The sequence below is a fragment of the Mus caroli genome, chromosome 6 (assembly GCF_900094665.2).
Source record: "Mus caroli chromosome 6, CAROLI_EIJ_v1.1, whole genome shotgun sequence".
In the NCBI taxonomy this organism is placed as follows: domain Eukaryota; kingdom Metazoa; phylum Chordata; class Mammalia; order Rodentia; family Muridae; genus Mus; species Mus caroli.
The window spans coordinates 121,848,488-121,862,675 of NC_034575.1; the positions used below are offsets into that span (position 1 = coordinate 121,848,488).

Genomic DNA, 14,188 nt, shown 5'->3' on the forward strand with positions numbered 1-14,188 from the left:
AAGAAAGAAAGAAAGAAAGAAAGAAAGAAAGAAAGAAAGAAAGAAAGAAAGACCAATGGTCGATCCTGAAGGTTATTGTTACACATTTGGAACCAGGAGAAAGTAGCTCTCATAGCCAAGAATATCTTTTGTTTAGTCTGCATGAGCTATAGAGATAGTCCTGGCTTCTCCTGATTCTGAGGCTCTTTGTAGAATAGCTCTAGGGTGTGCAGCTTACACAGCAGTCCCTCTTGCGGAGCATGCCCAGACCCTCGCTCTGCCTGTCCGGCAGTCTATGGTGCTCTTCACACTGCTGCCATTCTTGAACTACCATCCATTCCACAGCCTGACAATTCCTATGCTGCATTTAGGTCTCTCAACAGCCCTGAGAATTCCACGGCTAAGGCTCTTCAGGAGCGCACATTCAGCAGCGGATGTTACACATCCAGCCCCGGCATGCCTGAAGGCATCCACAACAGTATCTTCCACAGAGTTGTAAGAGAGAAACCCAGGGATTGCAAATAGCCCCCCATATGGTTCACTTAACAAACTGGGAATATATGATTGGAAACAAATTCGTTCAGGCTTTGTTTTTTAGCCTCTTTCCCCAAACCTCTATTCCCCATGCCCCCTGCAAGCCCCAGGAAATACAAAGACAAGTAACAAGTACTTCTTCATAGGAAAGACGTTGGTTAAGTCATGGGCCAGGTGTGTCTCTTGGAAGGAACATCTCAAGGCTGATGCTTGGGTTGAGCCACTGGTGTCAGTAATAGGCTAACTTCATCTATGGGTAAGGGCATCAGACTGCTTTTCCTAGGAAATCTATTAGGAAAGGTGATCATAAACTATTTGCAATAAAAGTGCATTATGCAAACTGTTTGCCCTGAGGGATGCTGGGAGAACTGAGATAAAATGCCTAGATAAACAATAATGCCTTAAAAATGGCACTCTGCTTTCTTTTTCTTCCCTCGTTACCCCATTTCACCTTCAGTATTGCTCTCAGTAGTTGGAAAGGGTTGTACTTTAAAATATGCCGAGAACCTGTCCGTCTTCTAATTTCTAAGGCAAACACTGGATAAGTAAAAAGGCTCAAGCCAAATAAGCCTGACATCCTCAAACTAATGAGTTCTCAGGCACACCAGGGGCGGAAAAGGTCAGATGCCTGACAGAGCTACAGGAAGGCCAGGGGAAGGCCAGGGGAAGGCCCAGTTGCTTTTTTTCTATAAGCTGGTGGTGCCTAACCTAGGCTGTACAGCAGCAGCACCCGATGATCTTCACAAACTCTAAGCATCCAGGTTTAACTGGATGGAAAAACAATGCTGAGCGAGCACCACCAGCTAGAGTTTACAGACCCTGGAGGGTGAGGTGAGAATGGGCTAGGCAGCGATATGGAGACTCTCTGCTGGGCAAAATTCTTGAAGATGTCACTAGATATCCAAGATTCGGCTCTCACTGCCTTCACTGAGGAGGGTTGTTGTCCTCCCTCCTCTGAAGCTGCTGGGTGACAGGCTGGGTGGCATGCCGGGTGTCCGCTGTCTTCATGATTGTCATACACTCTCATCTTATACACACTAAATGATCCGTGCTTGCAAACAAATGTCTGAGTGAGCTACTATTTGAAAAAGAGCTCCTTTGGAATATAGATACTTCTCTATTTTTCTCCTCTCACTCTACCCTCCACACAGGTTTCAATCCAGAAGATGAACCTGGAAGTTCTTCAAGTGTCCCCATAGCTCCAGCATTTGGCCATAATTCTGCTGTGAGCTTAGCAAAGATGCATAGTACAAGTGGTCTTCTATGGAGCAGGTCACTTTCAAATTTTCTGGTTGGAAGCCCCAAAGGCATTTTCTCCCTCTAATCATGAATGAAATCAAACTAGGATGGGGAAATATATAAGGTAAATGACTGGGAGCCCCCGACCCCTGCTGTGAACTCCCTACACTTGGCGCTAGAGTTACTCTCAATTCTGTTTCCATGCAGCCAGCAACATCCTAACCATCTGTATCATGCTCCGTTCTCTCAGACTGGCATAATCTCCCCAGAACAAGAACTGGCAAAGTACTCTCAAGGATGATACAAGATCAATCCATCTTGCTATTCTCCCTCCATACTCCACTCATTTGCCCACTCATTCATTTACCCCTCTGTCCATCCAACCATTAGACACCCTTCACTTCCTTGACTACCATTCAATAAAATTGTCTTCCACACTATAGCCAGAGGGAGCTCTTCCGTTCCACAGTGCTCTGGTGCCCTCTCCCCATGCTGTCTGCAAACCTTTCTCAGCTCACACTGCCCTCTTTCCTCTTCCCCATACCATTACCCAGTGCTGCTCTGAGCTTGCGTACCACCCACCCAGACTTCTTGCTGTTTTCTTCCTCTCTCTGGAGTTACATCCTCAATCCCTGGCTTTCACCAAGCATTATAAGTTATATCACAAGCCAGCTGAAAATTATCACCATTTCCTGGTATCCTTGGCACCAAGCAATTTGCTGGGGACTGATTATCTCTTTCTATATTAGTTGGTCTGAGAGAATTTTCCTTTTATCTCTATCCCAGATAAATATCTGGATTCTAACCATCCCATATCCTGCCTCTTCTTGGTCAAAACCTTAATTTTAGGGGCTGGAGAGATAGCTCTTCTGCTCTTTCATAGGACCTGGGTTCAAGTCCCAGATCCCACATTGCAATTTACAACTGTCTGTAACTCCAATTCCAAAAGAATCCAACACCTTCTTCTGGCCCCTGTGGGCCCTCCAGCACGTGGCACTCAGATATACATTCAGGCAAAACACCCATACATGTAAGAATAAAGAAATTTTAAAACTTGGCCTTTTCTAATAGGCCTCAGCTTAACTTTATCTCTGTCAAGTGGTCCCCTCAAAATCCAGGACGACTGTTATATGGAGAAGTGACACTACAGCAGATCTGAAAGGGGATGTCAACATTAACGGGGCACTGGGGCAACCAAAAAGAAAGCAAGAAACTGTGTGAGGACTGTAGTGAGGTGCTGAGATCCTTTAATTAGTAACCTGATCCTCAAACTTGAGTGGCTTTCCTATACCCAATAGAATCCACCCCCTATTCCTGTCCTGCCCCTCCCTGCCCTGTCATAGGCACACTTCCGTATCTAAGGGCAAGGACAGGAGAGAAACAATCTGAAAAGTCCCTTGGAGGCAATTTGAACACTAAGAACAAAAACACCTGAAGAACAAGACAAAGAGTTATTCCAAAGTAATCTCACCAGAATTAAAATACAAGCCAAGCCAGGTATGGTGGTACATGCCTAGAATTCCAGTACTTGGCAGGCTGAAGCAGGAGAATTGCTACTAACTCAGCTAGCTACATTGTTCATCCTCAACTACCAAGTGAATCCTTTGTCACCCTGGGCTTGAGAGAAGACCGGTCTTAAAGAAAAATCAATCAATCAATCAGTCAAACCAACAAACGAACAGCCTAAAGGAAACCCCAACAGACTCTTGGATGCTTACTGGGGGAAATGAATTCAGACAGGAAGGCGTCTTAGACTTGAGTCAGGACACTGATGCTCTGGCTCCCAGCACTGGGCAGGCATGTTCTTGAAAGAAAGTCTAGGAGAGGTATGAGAAGGGGTACTCAGGAGTAGCAGGGAGAAATTTCACACTCCCTCCATTGCAACAGTGCCTGCACTCCTGCCCCAGGAGCATCAAACAACAACTGGCTCGGGGACAATTATAAGACATCTCAAGCTTTCAGCACCAAGACCGTCTTTCCTACCAGTAGAGTTACTGAGTGGAGATGCAGGACAAGCTGTCCACACTTACCTTTTCCCTGCAAGGACCTTCCTGTAAACCCTACAGCCACTACAGTTCTTGCTGTCATCTTCATTTTTTCAGATACACTGTGTTTCATCCTACTGGGCAGCTTTCTGATCTCCTAAGGATACCCCAAGGTCACTGGTGGTGAGATCCTGCCTTTCACCTGGTATTCCTGCTAATGAACCCTAGGAAGCCTAGAGAGATAGATGCCAGGCAGCCCCTTTTAAACAACACCGAGTGGAGAGGAAAACCTCCTATCATGGTGTGCTAAGTTTTGCAGAAACTATCGTATAAGCACCTACTGTCTATTTCCTGGTGGTATCTATCTGTAACTATTAAAGATGAGGAGAGGGAAGAACAAGGAGCTGGCTGAAAAGGAAGGACTCAGAGGATAAAAGTGGACAGTAGATGGCAGTCTGTCCCTATGTGCGAAGTGGCCTCAGAGATGATGCATATAAGTCAGTGGAGGGGGCAGGGAAACAATTCTTAGAGGAGGATCTGCTGCCTTCCCACTTTCTTCTCATTACGCTGATTCAGCTGCAAAAGGGGACACTTCTGAATGCAACCTTGGGAGCTCATACATTGCCCAGAGTGCCACCTCTTGAACTGTCCAGAATGTTCCCCAGACTATTGCCATGAAGAACCAAAGGCTCCGAGAATCCTCTCCTCTACCCCAGGCAGGCCCGTGGGAATTCAGAAGTGATACAATCCCTGTCACACAGAAGTGAATTGAGAGGATGCTTTCTCTCATTCACACTACATAGCCGTACTCAGGGAGCCTTCCTTCTACCTTCAATACTCACTGTTCTTTCCCTTGGAGTCTTGTTATAACATGACTTGTTCCTATGTACTTTCAGCCCTGCAGGTCAAGGCCTCATCCTTTTCTGCATCTTCTCTAACATCTAGCACAGGGCCACCAGCAGGACACACACTGAATTATTTTTACACAGGTATCCAGACCCACTTTCTAAATATCTCAAAGGGATTACTCCAATTCATGTACAGTGGCACCCTCTTCCCCAAGACCAAGACCCCAAATATACAGAACTAGGTAGGTTAGGGCATGAGGGAAAGGGTCCAAAGGAGAGCCAAAATAGCCTTTCCTGGCAAGTAAGCAGTCAGCATTTATGACCTAACTTTTGGGACAGAGCAGAAGAGAATAACAGAGGACACAGGTTTTGAACCAGTGTCGAGGTGCATCACATCTCTGAGCCCAGTCCCTGTTGCCATCTACCACTAAGCTCACCAACAATTCCCTCATATGTCTACGCATTCAGTCAATGCATTTCCGTGGCAGACCATCCAGGTGTTGGTGAACACGAAGATGACAAGCACAGACCCCTCTTCAAGAATTTCATCCTTTAGTAAGAAGAGAGGAATGCAAATACAGCCCAGGCTATTAAGTGCTATAACATAGAGGGTGCTGGGAAAGGAGCCCCCTGGCTCTCTGGGGGGAATGCAGGGAGGCTTCTCAAGGAAGGTAATGGAGAAACAAACGTGTCTACGATGATTTTAATACTACTGGTGAAACTGGAGAGATGAGCATTCAAACCACAACATACACACACACACACACACACACACACACACACACACCACATTCTGTTGCTGCCTCCAGTTCGAGAACAGACGAATGCTTTGGCCACTCCTATCTGTTTTGCATCAGGCTATTTGCCATCACCTGTAAACTTTCTAAGGGTGTCCTTCTCTTGATCCATTCATCCTCCCATCCATCCATCTAGGTTTATCTTCTAGCCTTAAATTCCTACAATCTATTGAGAAGACAGGAAAGACTTCAGCAGTCATGGAAGCTCTTAAGTTGGACATTTAATAGGCAAGGAAAACAAGACCCAGGATGGGCCAAGAATATCCAAGTTGCAATCAGGCTCTGGCAGCATCAGAGGCAGGACTGGTCTCAGGGAGCACAGTTGAGAATCATTTAGATACAGCTTGCTGAATTTAGCTACCCACAGACAATTTCATCCCACATAAACCTCTCCCCCATGCTCCCAGCTAGCAATCCAAGATCCGCCACAAATCTGGCAAGCTTGCTTCTTCAGCACCCCATAAACATTCACTCATCCATATGTTCAATAACTTATCTGGCATCACATAACTGAATTTCCTCCACCACCCCCTCCACATTTCTGTACATCAGTACAGAAGGAGTACCTGAAAATCCCATGCGTGAACCACAGGGAGGCAGAGAGGACAGTAGAGACATAGAACATCAGAACAGTAACAACCTCAGGTCCTTTTGATCAGCCAATGAGTCCAACTCCCTTCTTTTCCAGATCAGGAAGCAGAGGCCCATGGAAGGAAAGGGTTCTGTATAAAGTTCACCATTAGTCTGAGTCCTATGCAGGGAGGAAGGCTCTAAGCTCTCCTAGACAACCAGCTGGGTGTCGGCAGAGCCAAGCTTCTTCTCAGCGCTGGAACACACCTGTTGTGAAATCAGGTGAGTTTTACAGCTGTATCTCACTCTTGAACCCAATGGAAGTCCCTTATAAACCAGCAGGAACAGGTCTGCTAGACACAGGATGGAACTAATCCCAGACTGAGAACTTGAAATACATTTCTCAAGGGACAATAGGGAGGCAGAGGGGGAGGGAAGATATTTTTAAATGATGGAGGCTTAGGTCTAGAAACAGAAGGGAACAGTAAATTGTAGCTAGCTCCAACTTCTTGGTACTCACTTAGAGAGAGAGAGAGAGAGAGAGAGAGAGAGAGAGAGAGAGAGAGAGAGAGAGAGAGAGAGGAGAGTATTTCTTGTGTAGAGAAGAAATGCATCACCCTACATGTGAAAAGTTTAAAACAGAGTAAATACATATATTTGGAGCACAAATATTGTAAAACAATCAAATGGGCATTTGGTCAGTGTTTTTTGCTGTACAGTGAAAATACCTCCAAGCAACATAACTAAGTCACCGCTTTTTGGTCTTGAAAGTGTGCACGTGAATGTGCTCCTGTGGTGTGTGTGTGTGCGTGTGTGTGCGTGTGTTAGTTGTAGTTAGGAGATAAGGAGAGGAAATGGAATCAAGAGCATTCATTCAGCCATACCCTTTGAAGAGAATAAGAATTACCACCAAGAAGTCTTTTTATTTCCCTATTCTTGGAAGTACTTTTGCGCAGAGAGTGAAATTCAGAGACAGATACTAGGGCTGGAGGACTTGATGCCTGCCTTATTCTTTCTTAAACATAGCTTCGGGACTCAGTCCTTTGAAGCAACCCATGCCCCTCAACCCTCAAGCAAGAAATCTACCTAGCCAAAGCCTGACTCTAAATGGTTGGGTCCCTGGCCTATCCAGCCATCTTTCAAACTCCAAAGAGATCTCCTGTTCTCCATGTAAGTTTAGACTTTTGCAGTCCTCATCCCAGGACTCATGAATGCTGAGACCTACCACCTCTTATGGGCTTGTGGATCAAAACCAGATGTCCAGCTCCACTGTTATAGACTTTACAAGGAGGCAATTGTGACTTAGATCAATACCTGCATGCTGGAAGGGCAAATTCCCTTGTCAACAGTACGGGAAGTAAATGTGGGTGTGAGGGGGAATGGGAGTTATGACAGATCTGACACATGCTTGCCAGCAGGTGGCTAGAAACCCTAAACATTTGTCTTGCACAAGAAAAAGAAGCTTCCGGTGGAGTAGGCTATCCTGTGGGGTGACAAGCTTCACCACCGGGGACTATGGGACCAGCTCCCATCTGGATGATATCATAGAACACAGAAAACACAATCCGGTGGACATTGGAGTGCTGTTGGCTTCAGGAAGGCAAATATATCAGCGTTCTGCTTTGCAACTGAAGACCTGTCCTTTAGCTTCACATCAGCTCCGTACCCCTAGTTATCCATGGGGTTATCTGGGGAGACTGAAATACTGTCATGCAATATTTGTCACAATGCCCGGCAACCACTAACTGCTCATATACTATCATTGTCTTAAAGGTGGGTGCTCATCTTTTATTAGAAATGTCGACAGTGAAAGGTATTTGAGAGGAAGCTGCTGAATGATTAGCACCGGGTCTACCAGAAAGCCAAACGCAACTACAATCTGCTCTGTAGACTGCATACTGCATAGACCAAGCCAACATCTTGAGCATTCTTGGACAAAACAAAATGTTCTGGTAAATTCTTTGCATGCCTTTCTGGCTTTCTCCAAAGATAAAAACAGGAGCTCCTTAGAATGTGCCAAGGCACGCTCCAAGTAAGGCATATTAGCAAAGATTAAATAGGCCAGGATTAATGTCGAATCTTAGGGTGGTGGAGCTGCGATGGTGGCTTTGAGGCCTGATGTCTTCTACTAATTCGAGCCCTTCCCTTATAGTCAGGGAAATCACAGCCTGGAGAGAATATTCAGGGTCACATAGCAACAGCTAATTAGTGACAGAGCTCAGTTAAAAGCTTGATCCCCATATCCATGTCAGCAGGCCACCTGCTACCTCACGTTGTTTAAGACCACCTTGTACTGAATAGGGTCCTTTGAGATCAGTAAGCTACTTAGTTCTTTGCTTCATTTGAAAACCACTTGTTCAGATGTCTTCTTTGGTGATGTTGCCAGATAATGAGCAATCATAACAGAGCAAACCACAAGTCTATCGTGGGAGGAGGCCCAGAGTTCTAGAGACCTCAGTAGTTCCTAGTCAATATTGTCAGAGGAGCACTCTGGCAGATAAGGAAATGAGCAAATAGCAAGTGCAGCCTGGTCACATAAAAATAGCTATAGCTATCTCCTTAGTATGTGTAGGTAAACTTAGAGCTGGCTTCGCAGAAAACTGTCAAAATCTCTTGGACTACCTGCATGTGTGTTCACAGTTTTAAAGTGAGAATTCTTAAAGAATATGTACATATTTCTTAATAATTTCTTGATTATATATATATATACATATATTTCTTTGTTTCTTTTGTTCTTTCTTTCTTTGTTGTTGTTGTTTCTGTCCTGGCTTCTTGATTTTTAGAAATTTCCAGGGCAAGGATGAGGTAGTATTTACATTGGCCCCACACTTCAAAGTTAATAATCCCCATATGCAAATGATCTGAAAGAAAACTGCTTCTTTTTTCCATAGTAAACAAATTTGATGACAGTGAAATCAGAGCCAGTGCCAGCATATGTGTCCACCAGTAGCATAAGCTCTACAAATGTTTTCTGCCCTTCCAGGACAGCTCCTGTGTTCATGTGTCTTCCAACATGCACACACACACGTGCACACACGCACGCACACACACACATACACACATGCACACATGCACGCACACAACACACACATGCATGCAGGCACACACTGTGAGCTCATAAGCAGGTGCTGGCCCATGAACAAAATGTATCCATTGGCCTTATCAGCAACCCCACATGGGCTTTTCTCCAGTAAAAGATTTGGTCCTTTTCCAACAAAGTCAGTCTTACATAAAACTCTGTCCAATAGCCATTAGTTCAGTATTCCCAATGTCAGAAACTGCCTGCAGCACTAATGAGTAGAACAGCAGCTGCTGAGGTCTTGAAACAGTGGTGGGTTTAAAGGATCTTCTATGTCACCCCAAACCCCTTCTCTCACTTCCAGCTAGCACCTGGATTTGCAGCTCCTCTGCTTAGGGTGGGAGCCTTGGAATGGCTCAGGAAAAGGTCTGCAGCCTGCAGAAGAATGGCTTGCTCAATTAGGCATCCTGAGTGGAGGGGAAGAGGAAAGGCCTGAACATCTGATCCGATCCGTCTGGGAATGCAAAGGCAGGGATGGGAAATGTTATGTAATTAAACTCTCCTAGCCTGTCCTGCTTGGGGAATGAGAGACCCATCAGCAGTGACCTCTTCCAATCAACTTAATTGGCCCAATCTCGCCAAAAAAAGCAAAAGAATTGGTTTAGTGCCTCATGGAAATAACTTAGCTCCTGACTATTTATGGCCACTGAACTCCAGGATGGGAGCCTTGACTGGGAGCCAGGAGTTGACAGTGTGTGCTAACTTCAGGGAGGACTGGGATGTTTCAGTGCCTCTGAGCCTTTATCCCTGTCTTGGTGGAAAGTGGCTGTGCCCAACTTGCTGCAGTGGGCATGCAGCATTTCACAGTTCCAAGTCCCAGGGTTCTCTTCAGGCAGGCTGGGGCCTGCCAAGGGCTTATTGTCTAGAAAAACACAGACCTTGACAGTAACACAGGGTGGCTGGACTTTGCTTCCCTCTTGCACAAACGATGGTGTTGCCAAGGACAATTACCATGCTCTGTGTTTTCAAAGTCACATTTGTTTTGGCATTGTAGTTTGCAAAACGGATGCTAAAACAATATTTGTCTGAAAATTAATAACGGATTCTTGTATTGCCTTTCTTCTTGAGTAATCCAGAGACCTATCAGACTTCCCGGAACTAAAATCTAACTTTACCAGCCTCCAGTTTATGGACAGGTAGTAAACTCAGGCAAGCCATGGGAAAGCTATATAATTTGTTTGTTTGTTTGTTTGTTTATGTGATGGGCAAGCATCGGAGATGTGATGGTATCCAGAAGAGACAAAGATCCCATTTTCCCAGTGACAGATGGATACCCTCACCTGAGTTCAACTGGATCTAATCTCTCTAGACCACAGCTTTTATAAGTGGTCCCTTTGAGCTCTGCCAGGTAAAGAGGAATACATTTTCCTTCTTACACAGTCCTCATCGACATGCATTCCATAGAGAGGGGCAGGGAGAGTCCCAGACATCAGAAAACCATTGTTCCAAAGTGGAGGACTAAATGCAGGCACTTCCAGCTGTGAGTCTACCTCACTGTTGTGCTCTCAAAAAATAGGGGCTCGGGCTGTGTCTAACATCAGCTGTTTCTCAGAGAAATGAATTTCCCCAAAACACTGAAGGAGAACTTCAAAATCATACAGTTTCAATCTCATGCATTAAAACTGTCATTAGCCTAATAGTGTCCCACCCAGATGCCTTCACATGGTCAGGAAGGGGTTCCTTGTCAGCTGGCCCAGGTGGACGATGCGATGCGTTTACCCCTAAAGTGTGTAATCTTCCTCCTGCTTTGGCCTTCACACCCCAGTGAACCCAGTGAGCTCCTCCTGCTGCTGCTCACTCCGGAAACCCACAGATCTTCTTTTATGCATACCTTTTGTTTTCTTAAGACACAGGTCTAAGCATCCAAGACCAAACTTCTCCTTTCCCCAAACCCTCAGAATCCCTACAGCATACTCCTTCACAGGGTTCATAATGTTATGCGCATCTCTCCATCCAGTTGGTGAGTTTTCTCATGCTTGCTGTAGCCTCCAGCAAGCCCATAGACAAAAGCATTAGCACATACTCAGCTTAGCTTTAGATCCACAGAGCAGAGAACCTCAAAGCCAAGCAAGCACTGCCAGCCCAGCTTTTCATGAGCATCACTGTACCTTTCGCCAGGTCCATGTTTCAAGATTCATATGGGCTAGCAAAGGGACATCACTCACTCCATCCTGAAATGGATCCAGTTCCTCCCCATCTCCCACCTCACCCCCACCCCCACTTTCTACCTGGAAATTCCCAGCCTAGCATATACTCCATGCTAGCAGCAGCACCCTCCAGCTCCCTTCACATTCACAGAGGTATCCATCACCCTTAACCTTTCATCACCCCCTTTTACAAAAACTACAGATATATTTCAAGTCAGCCTCCCTTTGGCTCCCATGATCCAGAAGAAAACTCCACAGATGCTGCCCTCTCTATTCCTGGCAACGCTGTAACAGTCAGCTGAGCATGGAGAAGGAATTTTTCCAAGGCAGTGTGCCATGTCTCAGCACCCAACAACGAGCTGAGCATCCAGGAGATGTCCCATTAATTTTTTAAAAATAATAATCAACAATAACTGGTGGTAATGTGTCCATCTACTAAATGAGAGAGCCCGTTATACAGTATTGTGCAATGTGCATCCTTACCGCTTGGCGTGCAAAACGATTTCTTTACTCAGGAGTCTTGTGCACACAGCACTTCCTGTCACTGGACCCTGTTCCAACACACAGAGGAACTTTCCCCTTGAATGTGTAACCCTCATTCTAAGCCTTCCAGGTCCCTTCCCTGGAAGGTGGAGAGGCAAAGCCATCCTTGCTTCCGTGCACTATTCTCTACACGAATGCCAGAGCCCATAATTCTTTATCTTCCATGTGCCCCAGTGCTCTTCCAGTCAAACCCTAGGGCTGTCCAAGCCTATGGAGGGAGTTAACAGTCTGCTCTCCTCAGATAATCTCCCCCTTACATCCCTTTGGTCATCTTCAGGCATCCAGCCCCCACACATGTCCGCCTTCACACACACACACACACACACACACACACACACACACACACACATGCAGCCCAGCCGCCCTCCCACACCACACCCACCCCATGTGTCTGTGCAGGCACGCACAAGCCATCTGTCTTCAGCACACTGCACTTCTCCAGCTCTGACACCCTTCCCAGACACAGATTTCTCATTAGCTACACCTATGTTCCCACAAGCTCTCATCTCCTGCTATGCACACAGATGCCCAACACGCAAGCTCCTCACCCCTCGGGGCCAGCCAGGCTGGAGGAAGCTGGAGAAAGCTCCACCCCCAGCTCTACCCTCCTGCCCCAACGCCCCTCTCACTGAGACTGAGAAAGCCCTCCCAATAGGTCTCTGGCCACCCAAGGACCAGGCTCCCTTCTTGGGAAATCAGACCGGATTCCTACAGATCCAGTCTTCTCAAGGCCTGCTTCGACATAGCCCATACCGAAGGACAATCCTATTTGCTCTCCCTGAGGGGAACGCCGGGTAAACTTTCTTCTATCCTTATATACAGATACCGCTGCCTGCGGCTCTCTTTTTCTCTCTCCACTATCCTCTAACGCTACACTCCGGTCTGCTTGATTCTGAGGCAGAGTTAGTTGGGTTTATATCTTCTAGATTCCATCTCTCAAATTTCTTTGAGCGACACGCCAGGATCAGGGGAGACGGGCTAACCTGGCAGAGTTCGGGCTATTTAGAAAACAGAACCGACTGTAAAGCTCCCCGGTACAACTAACGTTTAGGGAAGTGTGCTTACATATTCCCTCGGCCGCTGGTTTGTAGTGGAAAGACATCACTTTACTGAAAAGCAGGTTTGTCAACACACTCCTTAAACCCACAGAACTTCCACCCTCAGACTCTGCGAGTAACACCCACCCTTACAGTATCCCTTCCCCTCCCCCAGCAGGTCCCCGCCCCCAACCTCTTCACACTCATAAACAAGTCCCGGCTCAGGGGCTCCGGCTCACTAGCTAGCAAGCCGCCTGCTCTGGCTGGGACCGCGTCCTAGAGCAGCCGCCACTCAGACTCTCAACCTGCTACCCGCTGGCAGCCAGAGGTCGGGGGTCAATCTGGTGGGTGCTTCCCAGACCTGGAATACGGGAGCCTCGATTCCAGTTCCCGCCTGCGACCTCTCTAATCAACTGTGTCCACACCATTCGGTGCTGGAGTCCCAGGAAGGTGCATCTGAACGCCGCGGAAGAACGCCAAAATTGCGCAAAGCAGTAGCGCCTCTTGGATGCACACCCACTCACTCCCGAAAGCGACAAGGAAAGAAGTCCTCCCCAGCCCTCCCATTCCACACCTTCAAGAGTGCCAAATTTCATTAGAAGTATCCACCACTGTGCAGAGCGCCTTGGTGGCAGCAGGAAACAGTCCAGTTCGCTACGTGTTCTTTTAACTCCGACCTAACTCTGAGGGTCTCTGATGTTCTGGACCCTTCCCATACTACCTCTTGGGGCGGGGGTGGGAACCCTAAAAAGGACTCTGAGAAACTGGTACCAAATCCCTACCGATGGCCCCACCCCGGTACCCACCGTTCCATGACCAGGTCCCAGACCCGCAGGCTGAGCGCTAGCTCCAACATCTGCGCGAAGACCCAGGGTGGGAAGCCATTGGGTTGGCGCTGGCCAGAGTAGCCCGGAGCTAGGGACCCTCTCAGAGAAAAAGCTTTATGTGGGACAACAACGCAGGTACGCACTGTTGGGCTTAAGTCCCAACTCCCCCCAACCTGAGAAGAGACGGTGCGGGTCCTGAGCTTTGCAGCCCCTCCCCCAGCCCACGCCCTGCCGGGCTGTGTGTTGGAGCTGTCGAACGCTGCCGGGTGGCCAGCGGGGTGCAGGGCGCAAGCCGGGATCCTGGCCTCTTTCAAGCCCCATTTTTGTCTGCTACCCGCTTTTATTATAGGATGCGCGGGAGTCTTCTGGGGGAACCAGATAGGAGGGTCGGAGGTGTGTATGCATGAGGTGGAGTGGGGTGGTGATGTCCAGAATCCCTTTCTTGCCTTTTCGTGGTCCCCATTTTCCCTCGCCTCCACCTCCTTCCCTTCCCAATGCAGGTTTCTTAAACCTGATCACTTTCCCAGACTGAGGGCGGTTTCTTGAGCAGCCAGGGGACTAGAGGGAAGAGGAGGAGGAGAAGGAGGAGGAGGAGGAGGAGGA

The 14,188-nt window shown here is 47.3% G+C and overlaps 1 protein-coding gene across 3 annotated transcripts in view; it reads right to left on the bottom strand.

Annotated features, from left to right (window-relative positions):
* Positions 1-14,188, bottom strand: part of Ntf3 (neurotrophin 3) — a 61,936-nt gene that overhangs the window by 45,515 nt on the left and 2,233 nt on the right. The gene's annotated exons all lie outside the window — the stretch shown is intronic.